The 23,262-nt window shown below is 46.2% G+C and overlaps 1 protein-coding gene across 2 annotated transcripts in view; it reads left to right on the plus strand.

The window, feature by feature from the left end:
- Positions 1-23,262, plus strand: part of LOC128693430 (CCN family member 2) — a 627,795-nt gene that overhangs the window by 127,358 nt on the left and 477,175 nt on the right. The gene's annotated exons all lie outside the window — the stretch shown is intronic.

Below are 23,262 nucleotides of genomic sequence, written 5' to 3' on the forward strand. Positions count from 1 at the left end.
GAAAATATACTTCCTGATCACCTTGAAGTTGAAAATATACTTCCTGATCACCTTGAAGTTGAAAATATACTTCCTGATCACCTTGAAGTTGAAAATATACTTCCTGATCACCTTGAAGTTGAAAATATACTTCCTGATCACCTTGAAGTTAAAAAGATACTTCCTGACCACCTTCAAGTTGAAAAGATACTTCCTGACCACCTTCAAGTTGAAAAGATACTTCCTGACCACCTTCAAGTTGAAAAGATACTTCCTGACCACCTTCAAGTTGAAAAGATACTTCCTGACCACCTTCAAGTTGAAAAGATACTTCCTGACCACCTTCAAGTTGAAAAGATACTTCCTGACCACCTTCAAGTTGAAAAGATACTTCCTGACCACCTTCAAGTTATAAAGATACTTCCTGACCACCTTCAAGTTAAAAATATACTTCCTGATCACCTTCAAGTTGAAAAGATACTTCCTGACCACCTTCAAGTTATAAAGATACTTCCTGACCACCTTCAAGTTAAAAAGATACTTCCTGACCACCTTCAAGTTAAAAAGATACTTCCTGACCACCTTCAAGTTGAAAAGATACTTCCTGACCACCTTCAAGTTATAAAGATACTTCCTGACCACCTTCAAGTTAAAAAGATACTTCCTGACCACCTTCAAGTTGAAAAGATACTTCCTGACCACCTTCAAGTTATAAAGATACTTCCTGACCACCTTCAAGTTATAAAGATACTTCCTGACCACCTTCAAGTTAAAAAGATACTTCCTGACCACCTTCAAGTTATAAAGATACTTCCTGACCACCTTCAAGTTAAGAAGATATTTCCTGACCACCTTTAAGTTATAAAGATACTTCCTGACCACCTTGAAGTTGAAAAGATACTTCCTGACCACCTTGAAGTTGAAAAGATACTTCCTGACCACCTTGAAGTTGAAAAGATACTTCCTGACCACCTTGAAGTTGAAAAGATACTTCCTGACCACCTTGAAGTTGAAAAGATACTTCCTGACCACCTTGAAGTTGAAAAGATACTTCCTGACCACCTTGAAGTTGAAAATATACTTCCTGAACACCTTGAAGTTAAAAAGATACTTCCTGATCACCTTCAAGTTAAAAAGATACTTCCTGATCACCTTGAAGTTGAAAAGATACTTCCTGATCACCTTGAAGTTGAAAAGATACTTCCTGACCATCTTGAAGTTGAAAAGATACTTCTTGATCACCTTCAAGTTAAAAAGATACTTCTTGACCACATTGAAGTTGAAAAGATACTTCCTGAGCACCTTGAAGTTGAAAAGATACTTCCTGACCACCTTAAGGTTAAAAAGATACTTCCTGACCACCTTCAAGTTAAAAAGATATTTCCTGTCCACCTTGAAGTTAAAAAGATACTTCCTGACCACGTTCAAGTTAAAAAGGTACTTCCTGACCATTTTCAAGTTAAAAAGATACTTCCTAACCACGTTCAAGTTAAAAAGATACTTCCTGACCATTGTCAAGTTAAAAAGATACTTCCTAACCACCTTGAAGTTAAAAAGATACTTCCTGACCACCTTCAAGTTAAAAAGATACTTCCTAACCACCTTGAAGTTAAAAAGATACTTCCTGATCACCTTTAAGTTAAAAAGATACTTCCTGACTACCTTGAAGTAGTTAAAAAGATATTTGCTGACTACCCTGAAGTTAAAAAGATACTTCTGGACTACCTTGAAGGTGACAGATACTCCTGACCAGGCTGTGAAGGTGACAGATACTACTGACCAGCCCGTGAAGTTGACAGATACTACTGACCAGTCCGTGAAGGTGACAGATACTACTGACCAATCCGTGAAGGTGGCAGATATTACTGACCAGCCCGTGAAGGTGACAGATACTACTGACCAGTCCGTGAAGGTGACAGATACTACTGACCAATCCGTGAAGGTGACAGATAATACTGACCAGCCCGTAAAGGTGACAGATACTACTGACCAGTCCGTGAAGGTGACAGATACTACTGACCAATCCGTGAAGGTGACAGATAATACTGACCAGTCCGTGAAGGTGACAGATACTGCTGACCAGCCCGTGAAGGTGACAGATAATACTGACCAGCCTGTGAAGGTGACAGATACTACTGACCAGCCCGTGAAGGTGACAGATAATACTGACCAGCCCGTGAAGGTGACAGATAATACTGACCAGCCCCTGAAGGTGACAGATAATACTGACCAGCCCGTGAAGGTGACAGATAATACTGACCAGTCCGTGAAGGTCACAGATACTACTGACCAGCCCGTGAAGGTGACAGATACTACTGACCAGCCGGTGAAGGTGACAGATACTACTGACCACCCCGTGAAGGTGACAGATACTACTGACCAGCCGGTGAAGGTGACAGATACTACTGACCAGCCCGTGAAGGTGACAGATACTCCTGTCTACTCTATAGCTATAAAAATGTCCTTCCGGAAAAGGACATTTTGACCACCTTGAGTCTATTATGGGTCTCCTGAGGCTTAAAAATAAAAATGTCTTGTGACCTGGAAGCTCATAAAAAGTACTTCTGACCATTAGTATAAAAAGAGACACACCGGATGATTAAAAAAGACACTTCTAATCACTCTGAAATAAAAACCAGCATGTGTTAAACCCCTGAGGTTTACAAATATACTTCTTCATCACTTTGAGGTTAAAGACGAATTTTCTGACCTTTCTGAGATTAAAAAATGTAATTTATAATCACCAAAAGCTGAACTGACTACCTTGAGGCTGAAAATGTACTTCCTACCTTTTTTTTTTTTTTCCAATTTGTGCACACATACAGAGGTACAAAAAAAATACAGATAAGAGCAGTATGCCAAAGCCACTTATACTATGCATAGCATTACGGGCTGGCTTAAAATTAACTTAAGATTAACTAAGCAATGATGATTATTATTATTATAATCAAAAAGAAGCGCTAAGCCACAAGGACTATACAGCGCTGCTACTAAGCAATGATGAAATCATTGATAAAACATTAATGTAAACAGATAACTATAAAGCACAAGTGAGTATTACAAAGACAGGTCATATGGTTGCATTCAGTTAGGTAGTGATTCTGTTAGGTAGTGTATTTAAAAAATAATAAAGTTAGATTGGGTTTTAGGTTTAACATTTATGTGATATAATTGTGAGAAACATTTAAGATATACAATTTATAATGTTCAGTTATTCAGTATTTATTTGGTTTTGGGTGAGTAAGTAATCTTTGAGAAGAGACTTGAATTTATAAACAGGTTGTGTTGAGGCTGACAATGTACTTTCTACATTGAGGCTGAAAAGGTACTTCCTACCTTGTGGCTGAAAATGTACTTCCTACCTTGAGGATGAAAATGTACTTCCTACCTTGAGGCTGAAAAGGTGTACTTCCTACCTTGAGGCTGAAAATGTACTTCCTGCCTTGTGGCTGAAAAGATACTTCATACCTTGAGGCTGAAAAGGTACTTCCTACCTTGAGGCTGAAAAGGTACTTCCTACCTTGAGGCTGAAAATGTACTTCCTACCTTGAGGCTGAAAAGGTACTTCCTACCTTGAGGCTGGAAAGGTACTTCCTACCTTGAGGCTGAAAATGTACTCCCTACCTTGAGGCTGAAAATGTACTTCCTGCCTTGTGGCTGAAAAGGTACTTCCTACCTTGAGGCTGAAAATGTACTTCCTGCCTTGTGGCTGAAAAGGTACTTCCTACCTTGAGGCTGAAAAGGTACTACCTACCTTGAGGCTGAAAAGGTACTCCCTACCTTGAGGCTGAAAATGTACTTCCTGCCTTGTGGCTGAAAAGGTACTTCCTACCTTGAGGCTGAAAAGGTACTACCTACCTTGAGGCTGAAAAGGTACTTCCTACCTTGAGGCTGAAAAGGTACTTCCTATCTTGAGGCTGAAAAGGTACTTCCTACCTTGAGGCTGAAAAGGTACTTCCTACCTTGAGGCTGAAAAGGTACTTCCTACATTGAGGCTGAAAAGGCACTTCCTACCTTGAGGCTGAAAAGGTACTTCCTACCTTGAGGCTGAAAAGGTACTTCCTACCTTGAGGCTGAAAAGGTACTTCCTACCTTGAGGCTGAAAAGGTACTTCCTACCTTGAGTCTGAAAAGGTACTTCCTACCTTGAGGCTGAAAAGGTACTTCCTACCTTGAGTCTGAAAAGGTACTTCCTACCTTGAGGCTGAAAAGGTACTTCCTACCTTGAGGCTGAAAATGTACTTCCTACCTTGAGGCTGAAAATGTACTTCCTACCTTGAGGCTGAAAATGTACTTCCTACCTTGAGGCTGAAAATGTACTTCCTACCTTGAGGCTGAAAATGTACTTCCTACCTTGAGGCTGAAAATGTACTTCCTACCTTGAGGCTGAAAATGTACTTCCTACCTTGAGGCTGAAAAGGTACTTCCTACCTTGAGGCTGATAATGTACTTCCTACCTTGAGGCTGAAAATGTACTTCCTACCTTGAGGCTGAAAATGTACTTCCTACCTTGAGGCTGAAAATGTACTTCCTACCTTGAGGCTGAAAATGTACTTCCTACCTTGAGGCTGAAAATGTACTTCCTACCTTGAGGATGAAAAGATACTTCCTACCTTGAGGCTGAAAATGTACTTCCTACGTTGAGGCTGGCAATGTACTTTCTACCTTGAGGCTGAAAAGGTACTACCTACCTTGAGGCTGAAAAGGTACTTCCTACCTTGTGGCTGAAAATGTACTTCCTACCTTGAGGCTGAAAATGTATTTCCTACCTTGAGGCTGAAAAGGTGTACTTCCTACCTTGAGGCTGAAAATGTACTTCCTGCCTTGTGGCTGAAAAGGTACTTCCTACCTTGAGGCTGAAAAGGTACTTCCTACCTTAAGGCTGAAAAGGTACTTCCTACCTTGAGGCTGAAAAGGTACTTCCTACCTTGAGGCTGAAAAGGTAATTCCTACCTTGAGGCTGAAAAGGTACTTCCTACCTTGAGGCTGAAAAGGTACTTCCTACCATGAGGCTGAAAAGGTACTTCCTACCTTGAGGCTGAAAAGGTAATTCCTACCTTGAGGCTGAAAAGGTACTTCCTACCTTGAGGCTGAAAAGGTACTTCCTACCTTGAGGCTGAAAAGGTACTTCCTACCTTGAGGCTGAAAAGGTAATTCCTACCTTGAGGCTGAAAAGGTACTTCCTACCTTGAGGCTGAAAAGGTACTTCCTACCTTGAGGCTGAAAAGGTACTTCCTACCTTGAGGCTGAAAAGGTAATTCCTACCTTGAGGCTGAAAAGGTACTTCCTACCTTGAGGCTGAAAAGGTAATTCCTACCTTGAGGCTGAAAAGGTACTTCCTACCTTGAGGCTGAAAAGGTAATTCCTACCTTGAGGCTGAAAATGTACTTCCTACCTTGAGGCTGAAAAGGTACTTCCTACCTTGAGGCTGAAAAGGTACTTCCTACCTTGAGGCTGAAAAGGTACTTCCTACCTTGAGGCTGAAAAGGTACTTCCTACCTTGAGGCTGAAAATGTACTTCCTACCTTGAGGCTGAAAAGGCACTTCCTACCTTGAGGCTGAAAAGGTACTTCCTACCTTGAGGCTGAAAAGGTACTTCCTACCTTGAGGCTGAAAATGTACTTCCTACCTTGAGGCTGAAAAGGTACTTCCTACCTTGAGGCTGAAAAGGTACTTCCTACCTTGAGGCTGAAAAGGTACTTCCTACCTTGAGGCTGAAAAGGTACTTCCTACCTTGAGGCTGAAAATGTACTTCCTACCTTGAGGCTGAAAAGGCACTTCCTACCTTGAGGCTGAAAAGGTACTTCCTACCTTGAGGCTGAAAAGGTACTTCCTACCTTGAGGCTGAAACACCTCATATAATATTTGCTTGCTTCTAAGCTCTTCCCGAAATTCTTCTTCTTTAGTTGTTTGCAGTCTTTGCCCACCGATCCTGTGCTTTGTTCCTTGTCTTATGGACTTCCCAAATTTTCATAAACTTGCGGCATGCTTACACATCTCGGACATTTCTTTATTTCCTTCCTGTCAGGTGTTCTTTGATCACTGGTGGTGCCGTCCCCTGCTATTACTGCCTGCTTTTATTTAGCTTTTATCCTAGCCTTTTGTCTGATTTTGTGTTAAAATCCTTACACCCCAAAAATTAGGCAGTTAATGCTTGACTAATTCCCTTCCGGAATGTCATACTCACACACCAGAAAGTTTACGGGTCCTAATAACATTCCTTGATACACCCCACTTGTTACACTTCCCCATTCTTCCATTTCTTCTCTTACAATCGCTCTTTCATTCCTTTTCTCTTTTCCCTCAGGCATTCTTTGATCCACTGGATTATCGGTGTGAGTGAGTGTGTGTGTGTGTGTGTGTGTGTGTGTGTGTGTGTGTGTGTGTGTGTGTGTGTGTGTGTGTGTGTGTGTGTGTGTACTCACCTATTTGTACTCACCTATTTGTGGTTGCAGGGGTCGAGTCACAGCTCCTGGCCCCGCCTCTTCGCTGATTGCTACTAGGTCCTCTCTCACCCTGCTCCATGAGGTTTATCATACCTCGCCTTAAAACTATGTATGGTTCCCGCCTCCACTACGTCACTTTCTAGGCTATTCCACGGCCTGACTACTCTATGACTGAAGAAATACTTCCTAACATCCCTTTGATTCATCTGAGTCTTCAACTTCCAATTGTGACCTCTTGTGTCTGTGTCCCATCTCTGGAACATCCCGTCTTTGTCCACCTTGTCTATTCCGCGCAGTATTTTATATGTCGTTATCATGTCTCCCCTGACCCTCCTGGCCTCCAGTGTCGTCAGGCCGATTTCCCTCAACCTTTCTTCGTAGGACAATCCCCGTAGCTCTGGGACTAGTCTTGACGTGCTTGACTAGGTGTGGATTCCAAACTGGTGCTGCATACTCCAGTATGGGCCAGGCGCCCGTATGCTGCAGCAGTTATCTGATTGATGTGTGTGTGTGTGTGTGTGTGTGTGTGTGTGTGTGTGTGTGTGTGTGTGTGTGTGTGTGTGTGTGTGTGTGTGTGTGTGTGTTTGCATTCAACTATTTTTGTTGCACAGGTCGAATCTCGGTATCTGAACTTGCCTCTGGGTTTACTGGTTTCTCTCTCCTTACCGTGAGTCTTATCATACTTATTCTTAAAGCTATGAATAGATCCTGCCTCTACCATTTCTCCGTCCGAGTCACTTCCTTTCCTGGCCATTCTGAGGCTAAAGAAATACTTCATGACATTCCTGTAACTCATTTGTATTTTTAAAGTTCAGCTAAGCACTCACGTACCTGTTTTCTCCCCCCTCCTGTCAAAAAGTCTTTCCATGTCCACCCTATCAAGTTCCTTCCAGTATTTTGAACGTCAGAATCATGTAAGGCCCGTGGCCTAGTAGGAACGTTCTTGGTTCCCACGCTGAGTGTCCGTGGTTCTATCCTAGGTAAGGGTGGAAACATTGGGAGTGTTTCCTTGCGCCTGTTGTTCCGCTCACCCAGCAAGAAAGTAGGTACTTCGGTGTTAGTCGACTGGTGTGGGTCGCATCCTGGGGGACAAGACTGAGGACCCCAATGGAAATAAGACAGACAGTCCCTCGGTGACACACTGCCTTTCTTAGGTTATCCTGGGTGGCTAACTCTCCTGGGTTAAAAATCCGAATAAAATCTTCTCATATCCTTTGTATCACTAATGTCAACAGCTTTAGTTTGTTCAGTTTCTTCTCCCTAATGATACACCTTACCTTCAGGACTAACCTTGCTGCAAACCACTGCACATTTGCCGGTTTCAAGGCACGCTTGATCAGGTGTGGGTTGTTTGTTGGTGCCGCGTACAAGATAGGCCTGGCATATGTCATATATAGTGTCATGAATGACTCTTTGGAGAGATTCCAAAAGGCCAACCTTACATTTGCCAGTTGTGCAAATGCTGCAGAGATCATCCGGATGTGTGCCTTTAGTGATATACCTGGGTTTATGGCCACCCTGAGATACTTCTTGAGTTATGTTTGTAGGCTTTGACACCCAAACCTGTGCTACGTTCATGGTCTTGTTTGCCCTTATCAAATTTAAAAAACCTAATATTGAGCCTTGTAGAACCCCACTTGTCACCCTTCCCCCACACCCCTACATATTGCCCGACAATTTCTCTTTATTCCTTTCCATTGTTGTGTCTTCCCTGTTATTCCTGCCTGCTCTTCTAGCTTTTATCTCGCTCCAAAAATAGGCGCCTAAGTAACTCCCACCCCCTCCCTTGTTTCTCCATCTCTTTCTCTCTGTCTCTTCTCTCTCTCCCTCTCCCTCTTTTATCTCACTCGTTACCTACCCTTAGAGTCGAGCAGATTTGCGAGACAGGATTACCATGGCTAAATCAGGGCTGTTCGTTGTTTATGAACCTGCTGCTTTCCAGGTTCTCTACAATTCTTCTGATTACCCTTATATATTATGCATGTCAGTTACAGCGGCCAGTAGTTTAATGCTACCTCTGGCAGGGGTGGCCCTTTGTTTATTGACTTCTTGATAAATTTGGCTGTGGTTCACCCAGTGTTCTTGTTTCCTCTTTTAGAATGTTCGTAAAGATTTTTTCTGGTTCTGTTGTCTTCCATGTTTCTAATTCACTCCATTAACACCACCATCACTACTGCTACCACCACCCTACCACTATCACAACCATCACCACCATTAATACCACTATCACAACCATCACCACCATTAATACCACTATTTCTATCACCATCACTACATCTACTACCAACATAACATCCACCACCACCACAAAAAGCACCACAACCACGACTACAACCACCACTGCAACCACCACCACAACCAACCCCACCACAACCACTACCACCACCAACAACACCAACACCACCTCTACTAACACCACCACAATCACCACCATCACTACCACAACTATTACCACCACCTCTACGACCCCCTTCACCACCACTACCCCCTCCACTACCAACACCATCACCACAACCATCTCCACACCCTTCACCATCACCACCATCATCATCATAACCATCACCTATCCTTCCACCACCACCGCCACAGCCACCATTTCCACCACCACAACTGCCTCCATTACCACAACTACCCCCATCATCACTACTACCACCACCACCACCACAACCACTATCACCACCACAGGTGAGCGGCCCCGACATCGACAGGTTGCACTGACTCACCGGAATACAAAAGGAAAAATGTGGGTCAGCTACACCTGTGGAAGATGCAAGTAAGACTTGGTCAAAAATGAACTCGTTAAATGCGACATTTGCCTGGCAAAGCATCACATCTTGTACCTCGGAGAACACAGCATCCAAGAATGACTTCCTTCTGGACATGTTAAATATAGACACGACACTCTGAATATGGTTTAAGAAAGTATTGTGAGAAGCACTGAATACTAATGATCGGCCAACATCAAAGTTTTGTAAGAAATCTTTCAAAATTATATTACGAGTTTGGGAAGGCAGTCACTGGAAATAAGAGCCATGAGTTCATAGAACAAGAAAATGAAAGTGAGGCTAATGAGAGCAAATAAATTGTCTCTCCATATGAGGTAAGGAGACATAATGGGGCTTCCCTCTCACCAGATACAGTATCTTCTAGACATAATTGATTCGCTTGGAATTGAGAGAACGATTGAGTTAGTTGTAGTTTCTGAGGTAACTGCATTAATTGTAGCTATAATACTACTGTGTCAGGTGCAGCTGCTGGACCAGCTGAGTCAGTTGTAGTCTATGATGTGACTGAAGCACTGGCTGCTGCCGAAAATGGGCTGCTCACCAACTCTGACCCCGTACATCACAGCCGACAACTGTGTCGGCACTACGCCCATGGTATGTGTAGACAAACTGGCTAGCGAACACTATGGAATCTCCTGGTATGACCATCCAAGGAAATGCAGAAATGCCACGAATAAAGATGCATTTCATGCCATGCACTGCAAATTTTCCCATCCAAAAATATGCTGTGGTTCAATAAATGAGAAAAAGGGCCATAAACTGTCCCGAGTGTCCAGAGTTCCGTATGTAGTACATGAAGCGCATGAAGCTATGTATTACGAATACAGGTGGTAGTCTGATGGGTTTGTTGAACCTGATCGTAAGTAAATCAGTAAACTCTCAACTAGGCAGCGCAGGGAAGAGGTAAACCAGCAGAAATAAATGTCTTAATCTGTAAATTCCTTTACTACAAAATATATATATATCGTATTTTCACTATGTACAGAGAGTAAATGATAAATGGAACTGTACGAGTAAGAGCCACTGTGAGCAAAATGTACCAGAGTAGAGGTGGTATCACTCTGCCAGTTCTGCTCCATGCCTTGAAGACGTCACTTTGCAGAATTCGCGTGCTTTCTCGTGATTTGCTGTTGAACTACCAATTAGCATAGCAGTGGGGTCCCAAAACTGCTACACTCTTAGATGCTAGTTCACTGCTTGAAGGGTCATGCCGCAATGAATGTGTAACACAAGTCGAACAAAATGGAATAAACTTTTCGCATGCCACACTACATGAACATCAAATTGAGCATAACCATATCTGAATAAACAAACAAAATGTACCAAGAAACTGAAAAGACTGGCAAGAAATGAGGAGACAATCAGCACCTCAGAGCCATGCTGGAGTGCAAACAAAACCAGTGGCTGGCTCAGAGGAGCCACAGTTATTAAGATTAACAAATAACCCCAGCAGAAGAACAAATAATGTAAAACATTTCCTGTTTGTAAACATACAAGGTCTTAAGCCAAACAACAACCACAAAACAATTAGTGGATTTCTCACTGGGCCAACTGAAATGTTTCCAGTTTTCACAGAAAGTGACGTACAAGACTAACGGAGAGTGAAATATGGATCCCTGGGTATAATTTACTTAGATGCGACTGAAAACAACAGTTGGTCAAGATGTTAAACGATTGTTCCTGTGTGGTGAGTTACAGAACACTACAAATGATGACGTTCTGATGAGTAAAACTGAAAATCAGAATCCCATTGTTGCACTTGTATATAAGCCACCAGATACAAGTTCCCATCAGTTCATGAATCAACTGCTGCAAATCGAGTATTGTCTTGAAAATTCTCTCAAACCAGGCTCCTAATATCATCTTGCTTGATGACAAACTTAAAACACCTAAATTGGAAGACTTTAGTAAGGACTGTAATAGAGAAAATTCTAGGAGCTAGTTCCTTTGGATTAAGAGTCTCACTCAACAGACCTACCAAGGCTTCAATAAGTTCGCCTTAGATTAGCAGACAGCAGAAAAGACCAGACGAGAACTTTAAAACAGAAGCCAAGTCAGTAATGATGCTTTTCAGGTCACTCGTTTCCTCTCAGCTAGAATATTGCTATATACTAATGGAATCTTTTCCACCACGTTCAAGGCAGGACAAATGCAGAATTGGAGAACGTACAGAGAACCTTTATACCTCATATAACCTTAGACAAGCATCTAAATTACTGCCAGTACTTGGAATCCCGCCAACTATATTCCTTAGAGCGTAAATGACAAAAATACATTAAAATTTATACCTGGAAGACTCTGGTGGGATTGGTCCCAAACCTGAAGACCGAAATCGTTCTATACGAAAGCACGAGGTCTGGTAAACCATGCAAGATACCTTCAATTAAATGCATGGGTGTGATGAATACACTGAGAGAAAACTCTCAGTGCACTTATTTGTCTTCCAGAGGGAACTCAGTAAGTTCCTGATCAAATAGGTTGTGTGCATAAATTGGTCTGTGGGTGGCTGGCACCAACAACCTTAACAATCAGACCAGCAACCAGGAGGCTTTGCCTGGGATCGGGCCCCTGGTTACCTGCAGGTAACCTTAGCTTTGCAGCTTCTCCGTGCTCGCATGTTAGACCCCCTTCTAGAAACACTCTCTTGTACCTGTCAAAATACCTAATAATTGCTTTCTTGCTCAGTACTTGATTCCATATTGCTTATGATTAAGAAAACAATCTTCATTCGGCTTCGCTTTCCTCTTTCTTACAATACCTTTCTGAAAACTTTGCCATCTGAGTAAAGGAGTAAAAGCAAGACTCTAGAACAAGGTTACATAGACGGAAGTTAAAAACGCAAACAGACCTTATGGATAGCAATCACTTTTTTTTTTTATCCTCAAGGCAGCCAGTAATTACAATGACTTGGAAGAGGTTTTTTAAGGAAAGGTATGATGGGCTTGGTTCTCACCCTTAAAGAAATGGGGTATAAGGTAATAAAACTAGAAACTCGTTGCGAAAAACTAGACGAGATGACGGAGCGAGTGCACACTGAAGCAAGAACTTAAAGTGCAGCAATTTAAAGAGTAATGTTAATGAGGCACAGAACATTTAAGGCTGAGAAGCTGAGAGCGCTCCTGGGTACTGTTGCGTTCACTTACAATATTTGTAAAGTGGACGTCATGGGTACTATTGCGTTCACTTACAATATTTGTAAAGTGGACGTTATGGGTACTATTGCGTTCACTTACAATATTTGTAAAGTGGATGTCATGGGTACTATTTCGTTCACTTAAAATACTTGTAAAGTGGACGTTATGTTCTGTTAGTCTCACAAGTATCTGTTGATAATTATTCTCATTTTTACTTCTCCTGCTCCTACTTCTGCTACTGCACACAGCTTTAATTATGCTTTTGCTGTTTCTCATGCCTGTACCTGCTTCTGTTACTGCTGATACCTGTACCTGCTTCTGTTACTGCTGATGCTTGTACCTGCTTCTGTTACTGCTGATACCTGTACCTACTTCTGTTACTGCTGATGCTTGTACCTGCTTCTGTTACTGCTGATACCTGTACCTGCTTCTGTTACTGCTGATGCTTGTACCTGCTTCTGTTACTGCTGATGCCTGTACCTACTTCTGTTACTGCTGATGACTGTACCTGCTTCTCTTACTGCTGATGCTTGTACCTGCTTCTGTTACTGCTGATGCCTGTACCTACTTCTGTTACTGCTGATGCTTGTACCTGCTTCTGTTACTGCTGATACCTGTACCTGCTTCTGTTACTGCTGATGCTTGTACCTGCTTCTCTTACTGCTGATGCCTGTACCTACTTCTGTTACTGCTGATGCCTGTACCTGCTTCTGTTACTGCTGATACCTGTACCTACTTCTGTTACTGCTGATGCCTGTACCTGCTTCTGTTACTACTGATGCCTGTACCTACTTCTGTTACTGCTGATGCTTGTACCTGCTTCTGTTACTGCTGATGCTTGTACCTGCTTCTGTTACTGCTGATACCTGTACCTACTTCTGTTACTGCTGATGCCTGTACCTGCTTCTGTTACTGCTGATGCTTGTACCTGCTTCTGTTACTGCTGATGCTTGTACCTGCTTCTGTTACTGCTGATGCTTGTACCTGCTTCTGTTACTGCTGATACCTGTACCTACTTCTGTTACTGCTGATGCCTGTACCTGCTTCTGTTACTGCTGATGCTTGTACCTGCTTCTGTTACTGCTGATGCTTGTACCTGCTTCTGTTACTGCTGATGCTTGTACCTGCTTCTGTTACTGCTGATACCTGTACCTACTTCTGTTACTGCTGATGCCTGTACCTGCTTCTGTTACTGCTGATGCTTGTACCTACTTCTGTTACTGCTGATGCCTGTACCTGCTTCTGTTACTGCTGATGCCTGTACCTGCTTCTGTTACTGCTGATGATGGTACCTGCTTCTGTTACTGCTGATGCTTGTACCTGCTTCTGTTACTGCTGATGCCCGTACCTACTTCTGTTACTGCTGATGCCTGTACCTGCTTCTGTTACTGCTGATGATGGTACCTGCTTCTGTTACTGCTGATGCCTGTACCTGCTTCTGTTACTGCTGATGCTTGTACCTGCTTCTGTTACTGCTGATGACTGTACCTACTTCTGTTACTGCTGATGCTTGTACCTACTTCTGTTACTGCTGATGCCCGTACCTACTTCTGTTACTGCTGATGCCTGTACCTGCTTCTGTTACTGCTGATGATGGTACCTGCTTCTGTTACTGCTGATGCCTGTACCTGCTTCTGTTACTGCTGATGCTTGTACCTGCTTCTGTTACTGCTGATGACTGTACCTACTTCTGTTACTGCTGATGCTTGTACCTACTTCTGTTACTGCTGATGCCTGTACCTGCTTCTGTTACTGCTGATGCCTGTACCTGCTTCTGTTACTGCTGATGCTTGTACCTGCTTCTGTTACTGCTGATGCCTGTACCTGCTTCTGTTACTGCTGATGCTTGTACCTGTTCTGTTACTGCTGATGACTGTACCTACTTCTGTTACTGCTGATGCTTGTACCTGCTTCTGTTACTGCTGATGCCTGTACCTGCTTCTGTTACTGCTGATGCCTGTACCTGCTTCTGTTACTGCTGATGCTTGTACCTGCTTCTGTTACTGCTGATGCCTGTACCTGCTTCTGTTACTGCTGATGCTTGTACCTGCTTCTGTTACTGCTGATGCTTGTACCTGCTTCTGTTACTGCTGATGCTTGTACCTGCTTCTGTTACTGCTGATGCCTGTACCTGCGGTCTTCTTTGCCCTTCCCCAATCTTCATGACTTTGCATTTGGCAGGGTTAAATTCAAGGAGCCAGTTGCTGGACCAGGCTTGTAGCCTGTCCATGTCTCTTTGTAGTCCTGCCTGATCCTCATCCGATTTGATTCTTCTCATTAACTTCACATCGTCCGCAAACAAGGACACTTCTGAGTCTATCCCTTCCGTTATGTCATTCACATACACCAAGAACAGCACAGGTCCTAGGACAGACCCCTGTGGAACCCCGCTTGTCACAGGCGCCCACTCTGACACCTCGTGACGTACCATGGCTCGTTGTTGCCTCCCTGTCAGGTATTCTCTGGTCCATTGCAGTGCCTTTCCTGTTATGTGTGCCTGATCCTCTAGCTTTTGCAGTAACCTCTTGTGATGAACTGTGTCGAAGGCCTTCTTGCAGTCCAAAAATATGCAGTCGATCCACCCATCTCTCTCTTGTCTTACTTCTGTCACCTTGTCATAAAAGTCTAGTAGGTTTGTGACACAGGATTTTCCTTCCCTGAAACCGTGCTGGTTGTCAATTATACACTTGTTTCTTTCCAGGTGTGTACTCACCTAGTTGAGGTTGCGGGGGTCGAGTCCGAGCTCCTGGCTCCTGTGTGTGTATGTGTGTGTGTGTGTGTGTGTATGTGTGTGTATGTGCGTGTGTGTGTGTGTGTTTATGTGTGTGTGTGTGTACTCACCTAATTGTACTCACCTATTTGTGGATGCAGGGGTCGAGTCATAGCTCCTGGCCCCGCCTCTTCGCTGATTGCAACGTGTGTGTGTGTGTGTGTGTGTGTGTGTGTGTGTGTGTGTGTGTGTGTGTGTGTGGGTGTGTGTATGAGTGTATGTGTGTATGTGTATGTGTATGTGTGTGTGTGTGTGTGTGTGTGTGTGTGTGTGTGTGTGTGTGTGTGTGTGTCTGTGTATGTGTGTATATGTGTATGTGTGTACTCACCTATTTGTACTCACCTATTTGTGGTTGCAGGGGTCGAGTCATAGCTCCTGGCCCCGCCTCTTCAATGATTGCTACTAGGTCCTCTCTCTCCCTGCTCTATGAGTTTTATCATACCTCGTCTTAAAACTATGTATGGTTCCCGCCTCCACTACTTCACTTTCTAGGCTATTCCACGGCTTGACTACTCTATGACTGAAGAAATACTTCCTAACATCCCTTTGATTCATCTGAGTCTTCAACTTCCAATTGTGACCTCTTGTGTCTGTGTCCCATCTCTGGAACATCCCGTCTTTGTCCACCTCGTCTATTCCGCGCAGTATTTTATATGTCGTTATCATGTCTCCCCTGACCCTCCTGTCCTCCAGTGTCGTCAGGCCGATTTCCCTCAACCTTTCTTCGTAGGACAATCTCCGTAGCTCTGGGACTAGTCTTGTTGCAAACCTTTGCACTTTCTCTAATTTCTTGACGTGCTTGACTAGGTGTGGATTCCAAACTGGTGCTGCATACTCCAGTATGGGCCTGACGTAAATGGTATACAGAATCTTGAACGACTCCTTACTGAGGTATCGGAACGCTATCCGTAGGTTTGCTAGGCGCCCGAATGCTGCAACTGTTATCCGATTGATGTGCGCCTCAGGAGATATGCTCGGTGTTATACTCACCCCCAGATCTTTTTCCTTGAGTGAGGTTTGCAGTCTTTGGCCATCTAAACTATATTGTGTCTGCGGTCTTCTTTGCCCTTCCCCAATCTTCATGACTTTGCATTTGGCAGGGTTAAACACAAGGAGCCAGTTGCTGGACCAGGCTTGTAGCCTGTCCAGGTCTCTTTGTAGTCCTGCCTGATCCTCATCCGATTTGATTCTTCTCATTAACTTCACATCACCTGCAAACAAGGACACTTCTGAGTCTATTCCTTCCGTTATGTCGTTCACATATACCAAGAACAGCACAGGTCCTAGGACTGACCCCTGTGGAACCCCGCTTGTCACAGGCGCCCACTCTGACACCTCGTGTGTGTGTGCGTGTGTGTGTGTGTGTGTGTGTTTATGTATATAAAAACACAAAATAGTTAATAATACATGTTTGGAATCATATAAAAAAAAATGTTTTCTTATATTTTCTGTTCTCCCGGCGAGATTTTTTTGCATAATGTAGTGAAGGTGGTGTGTTACGTGGATGACTTAACAGCAGATAATGTAGTGAAGGTGATGTTACGTGGATGACTTAACAGCAGATAATGTAGTGAAGGTGGTGTGTTACGTGGATGACTTAACAGCAGATAATGTAGTGAAGGTGGTGTTACGTGGATGACTTAACAGCAGATAATGTAGTGAAGGTGATGTTACGTGGATGACTTAACAGCAGATAATGTAGTGAAGGTGGTGTTACGTGGATGACTTAACAGCAGATAATGTAGTGAAGGTGGTGTGTTACGTGGATGACTTAACAGCAGATAATGTAGTGAAGGTGATGTTACGTGGATGACTTAACAGCAGATAATGTAGTGAAGGTGGTGTGTTACGTGGATGACTTAACAGCAGATAATGTAGTGAAGGTGGTGTGTTACGTGGATGACTTAACAGCAGATAATGTAGTGAAGGTGATGTTACGTGGATGACTTAACAGCAGATAATGTAGTGAAGGTGGTGTGTTACGTGGATGACTTAACAGCAGATAACGTAGTTGTGCTCACCTGGGCTGAGTGTCACTGCAATCTTGCTCATTCACACTGATTTTAAGTGCAAAATAATTCGAACATGTTTAATATTGTCTTAAATTTTTCTAAGCCAGCTCAGTATTAGTTAACAAATATCACTTGAACCTTTCTTGAAAATGCTTAGAATTAGTAAAAAAAAATTCTTTGTATAAGTAAAATCTGTTCTATTATTTCTTATATAATTCTGAAAACATTTCAGCGCGTTCAAATTATGTTTAAAAATGCTTAATGGCGTTCAAATTATGTTTAAATTTGCTGAAGCAAGTTCAATTTTGGTCTAAAGCTGACCAAACACACTCAATAGCTGTGTAACGTTGGTCTAAGCTTCCGCCCCTCACAGGTAAATGTTTAGACAGAGCGAAGCTAAACATCTGGTCCAACATGGCTGCTGCACACGTCATGTATGTTCAGCTAATGAGATAAAACTAAATATTTTAGACTCTTTGTACGGTGAAGTATTATGCATTAATTAAAGGCATGCACTCAAGCGTTAGGGGTCGTATTGTACCTGGGACAACGGCAGGTAACCAGTAGGGGTCGTATTGTACCTGGGGCAACGGGAGGTAACCAGTATGGGTCGCATTGTACCTGGGACAACGGGAGGTAACCAGTAGGGGTCGTATTGTACCTGGGGCAACGGGAGGTAACCAGTATGGGTCGCATTGTACCTGGGACAACGGGAGGTAACCAGTAGGGGTCGTATTGTACCTGGGGCAACGGGAGGTAACCAGTATGGGTCGCATTGTACCCGGGACAACGGGAGGTAACCAGTAGGGGTCGTATTGTACCTGGGGCAACGGGAGGTAACCAGTATGGGTCGCATTGTACCTGGGACAACGGGAGGTAACCAGTAGGGGTCGTATTGTACCTGGGGCAACGGGAGGTAACCAGTAGGGGTCGTATTGTACCTGGGACAACGGGAGGTAACCAGTAGGGGTCGTATTGTACCTGGGACAACGGGAGGTAACCAGTAGGGGTCGAATTCTACCTGGGACAACGGGAGGTAACCAGTAGGGGTCGTATTGTACCTGGGACAACGGGAGGTAACCAGTAAGGGTCGCATTGTACCTGGGACAACGGGAGGTAACCAGTAGGGGTCGTATTGTACCTGTGACAACGGGAGGTAACCAGTAGGGGTCGTATTGTACCTGGGACAACGGGAGGTAACCAGTAGGGGTCGTATTGTACCTGGGACAACGGGAGGTAACCAGTAGGGGTCGTATTGTACCTGGGACAACGGGAGGTAACCAGTAGGGGTCGTATTGTACCTGGGACAACGGGAGGTAACCAGTAGGGGTCGTATTGTACCTGGGGCAACGGCAGGTAACCAGTAGGGGTCGTATTGTTCCTGGGACAACGGGAGGTAACCAGTAGGGTTCGTATTGTACCTGGGACAACGGGAGGTAACCAGTAGGGGTCTTATTGTACCTGGGACAACGGGAGGTAACCAGTAGGGGTCGCATTGTATCTGGGACAACGGGAGGTAACCAGTAGGGGTCGTATTGTACCTGGGACAACGGGAGGTAACCAGTAGGGGTCGCATTGTACCTGGGACAACGGGAGGTAACCAGTAGGGGTCGTATTGTACCTGCGACAACGGGAGGTAACCAGTAGGGGTCGTATTGTACCTGGGGCAACGGAAAGTAACCAGTAGGGGTCGTATTGTACCTGGGGCAACGGGAGGTAACCAGTAGGGGTCGTATTGTACCTGGGGCAACGGGAGGTAACCAGTAGGGGTAGCATTGTACCTGGGACAACGGGAGGTAACCAGTAGGGGTCGTATTGTTCCTGGGGCAACGGGAGGTAACCAGTAGGGGTCGTATTGTACCTGCGACAATGGGAGGTAACCAGTAGGGGTCGTATTGTACCTGGGACAACGGGAGGTAACCAGTAGAAGTCGTATTGTACCTGGGGCAACGGGAGGTAACCAGTAGGGGTATCATTGTACCTGGGGCAACGGCAGGTAACCAGTAGGGGTCGTATTGTACCTGGGGCAACGGGAGGTAACCAGTAGGGGTAGCATTGTACCTGGGACAACGGGAGATAACCAGTAGGGGTCGTATTGTACCTGGGACAACGGCAGGTAATCAGTAGGGGTCGTATTGTACCTGGGACAACGGGAGGTAACCAGTAGGGGTCGTATTGTACCTGGGACAACGGGAGGTAACCAGTAGGGGTCGTATTGTACCTGGGGCAACGGCAGGTAACCAGTATGGGTCGTATTGTACCTGGGGCAACGGCAGGTAACCAGTAGGGGTCGTATTGTACCTGGGGCAACGGGAGGTAACCAGTAGGGGTCGTATTGTACCTGGGGCAACGGGAGGTAACCAGTAGGGGTCGTATTGTACCTGGGGCAACGGGAGGTAACCAGTAGGTGTCGTATTGTACCTGTGGCAACGGGAGGTAACCAGTAGGGGTCGTATTGTACCTGGGGAAACGGGAGGTAACCAGTAGGGGTCGTATTGTACCTGGGACAACGGGAGGCAACTACTAGGGGTCGTATTGTACCTGGGGCAACGGGAGGTAACCAGTAGGGGTCGTATTGTACCTGGGGCAACGGGAGGTAACCAGTAGGGGTCGTATTGTACCTGGGGCAACGGGAGGTAACCAGTAGGGGACGTATTGTACCTGGGGCAACATGGGGTAACCAGTAGGGGTCGTATTGTACCTTGGGCAACGGCAGGTAACCAGTAGGGGTCGTATTGTTCCTCGGGCAACGGGAGGTAACCAGTAGGGGTAGCATTGTACCTGGGGCAACGGCAGGTAACCAGTAGGGGCCGTATTGTACCTGGGGCAACGGGAGGTAACCAGTAGGGGTAGCATGGTACCTGGGGCAACGGCAGGTAACCAGTAGGGGTTGTATTGTACCTGGGGCAACGGGAGGTAACCAGTAGGGGTCGTATTGTACCTGGGGCAACGGGAGGTAACCAGTAGGGGTCGTATTGTACCTGGGGCAACGGCAGGTAACCGGTAGGGGTCGTATTGTACCTGGGACAACGGGAGGTAACCAGTAGGGGTCGTATTGTACCTGGGGCAACGGCAGGTAACCAGTAGGGGTCGTATTGCACCTGGGGCAACGGGAGGTAACCAGTAGTGGTCGTATTGTACCTGGGGCAACGGGAGGCAACCAGTAGGGGTCGTATTGTACCTGGGGCAACGGGAGGTAACCAGTAGGGGTCGTATTGTACCTGGGGCAACGGGAGGTAACCAGTAGGGGTCGTATTGTACCTGGGGCAACGGGAGGTAACCAGTAGGGGTCGTATTGTACCTGGGGCAACGGGAGGTAACCAGTAGGGGTCGTATTGTACCTTGGGCAACGGGAGGTAACCAGTAGGGGTCGTATTGTACCTGGGGCAACGGGAGGTAACCAGTAGGGGTCGTATTGTACCTGGGGCAACGGCAGGTAACCAGTAGGGGTTGTATTGTAGATGGGGCAACGGGAGGTAACCAGTAGGGGTCGTATTGTACCTGGGGCAACGGCAGGTAACCAGTAGGGGTTGTATTGTAGATGGGGCAACGGGAGGTAACCAGTAGGGGTCGTATTGTACATGGGGCAACGGGAGGTAACCAGTAGGGGTCGTATTGTACCTGGGGCAGCGGGAGGTAACCAGTAGGGGTCGTATTGTACCTGGGGCAACGGGAGGCAACCAGTAGGGGTCGTATTGTACCTGGGGCAACGGGAGGTAACCAGTAGGGGTCGTATTGTACCTGGAGCAACGGGAGGTAATCAGTAGGTGTCGTATTGTACCTGGGGCAACGGGAGATAACCAGTAGGGGTCGTATTGTACCTGGGGCAACGGGAGGTAACCAGTAGGGGTCGTATTGTACCTGGGGCAACTGGATGTAACCAGTAGGGGTCGTATTGTACCTGGGGCAACGGGAGGTAACCAGTAGGGGTCGTATTGTACGTGGGGCAACGGGAGGTAACCAGTAGGGGTCGTATTGTACCTGGGGCAACGGGAGGTAACCAGTAGGGGTCGTATTGTACCTGGGGCAACGGGAGGTAACCAGTAGGTGTCGTATTGTACCTGGGGCAACGGGAGGTAACCAGTAGGGGTCGTATTGTACCTGGGGCAATGGCAGGTAACCAGTAGGGGTCGTATTGTACCTGGGGCAACGGGAGGTAACCAGTAGGGGTCGTACTGTATCTGGGGCAACGGGAGGTAACCAGTAGGGGTCGTATTGTACCTGGGGCAACGGGAGGTAACCAGTAGGTGTCGTATTATACCTGGGGCAACGGGAGGTAACCAGTAGGGGACGTATTGTACCTGGGGCAACATGGGGTAACCAGTAGGGGTCGTATTGTACCTTGGGCAACGGCAGGTAACCAGTAGGGGTCGTATTGTTCCTGGGGCAACGGGAGGTAACCAGTAGGGGTAGCATTGTACCTGGGGCAACGGCAGGTAACCAGTAGGGGCCGTATTGTACCTGGGGCAACGGGAGGTAACCAGTAGGGGTAGCATTGTACCTGGGGCAACGGCAGGTAACCAGTAGGGGTTGTATTGTACCTGGGGCAACGGGAGGTAACCAGTAGGGGTCGTATTGTACCTGGGGCAACGGGAGGTAACCAGTAGGGGTCGTATTGTACCTGGGGCAACGGCAGGTAACCGGTAGGGGTCGTATTGTACCTGGGACAACGGGAGGTAACCAGTAGGGGTCGTATTGTACCTGGGGCAACGGCAGGTAACCAGTAGGGGTCGTATTGCACCTGGGGCAACGGGAGGTAACCAGTAGGGGTCGTATTGTACCTGGGGCAACGGGAGGTAACCAGTAGGGGTCGTATTGTACCTGGGGCAACGGGAGGTAACCAGTAGGGGTCGTATTGTACCTTGGGCAACGGGAGGTAACCAGTAGGGGTCGTATTGTACCTGGGGCAACGGGAGGTAACCAGTAGGGGTCGTATTGTACCTGGGGCAACGGCAGGTAACCAGTAGGGGTTGTATTGTAGATGGGGCAACGGGAGGTAACCAGTAGGGGTCGTATTGTACATGGGGCAACGGGAGGTAACCAGTAGGGGTCGTATTGTACCTGGGGCAGCGGGAGGTAACCAGTAGGGGTCGTATTGTACCTGGGGCAACGGGAGGCAACCAGTAGGGGTCGTATTGTACCTGGGGCAACGGGAGGTAACCAGTAGGGGTCGTATTGTACCTGGAGCAACGGGAGGTAATCAGTAGGTGTCGTATTGTACCTGGGGCAACGGGAGATAACCAGTAGGGGTCGTATTGTACCTGGGGCAACGGGAGGTAACCAGTAGGGGTCGTATTGTACCTGGGGCAACTGGATGTAACCAGTAGGGGTCGTATTGTACCTGGGGCAACGGGAGGTAACCAGTAGGGGTCGTATTGTACCTGGGGCAACGGGAGGTAACCAGTAGGGGTCGTATTGTACCTGGGGCAACGGGAGGTAACCAGTAGGGGTCGTATTGTACCTGGGGCAACGGGAGGTAACCAGTAGGTGTCGTATTGTACCTGGGGCAACGGGAGGTAACCAGTAGGGGTCGTATTGTACCTGGGGCAATGGCAGGTAACCAGTAGGGGTCGTATTGTACCTGGGGCAACGGGAGGTAACCAGTAGGGGTCGTACTGTACCTGGGGCAACGGGAGGTAACCAGTAGGGGTCGTATTGTACCTGGGGCAACGGGAGGTAACCAGTAGGTGTCGTATTATACCTGGGGCAACGGGAGGTAACCAGTAGGAGTCGTATTGTACCTGGGGCAGCGGGAGGTAACCAGTAGGGGTCGTATTGTACCTGGGGCAACGGGAGGCAACCAGTAGGGGTCGTATTGTACCTGGGGCAACGGGAGGTAACCAGTAGGGGTCGTATTGTACCTGGGACAACGGGAGGTAATCAGTAGGTGTCGTATTGTACCTGGGGCAACGGGAGATAACCAGTAGGGGTCGTATTGTACCTGGGGCAACGGGAGGTAACCAGTAGGGGTCGTATTGTACCTGGGGCAACTGGATGTAACCAGTAGGGGTCGTATTGTACCTGGGGCAACGGGAGGTAACCAGTAGGGGTCGTATTGTACCTGGGGCAACGGGAGGTAACCAGTAGTGGTCGTATTGTACCTGGGGCAACGGGAGGTAACCAGTAGGGGTCGTAT

Source organism: Cherax quadricarinatus, chromosome 57 (assembly GCF_038502225.1).
Source record: "Cherax quadricarinatus isolate ZL_2023a chromosome 57, ASM3850222v1, whole genome shotgun sequence".
Classification (NCBI taxonomy): domain Eukaryota; kingdom Metazoa; phylum Arthropoda; class Malacostraca; order Decapoda; family Parastacidae; genus Cherax; species Cherax quadricarinatus.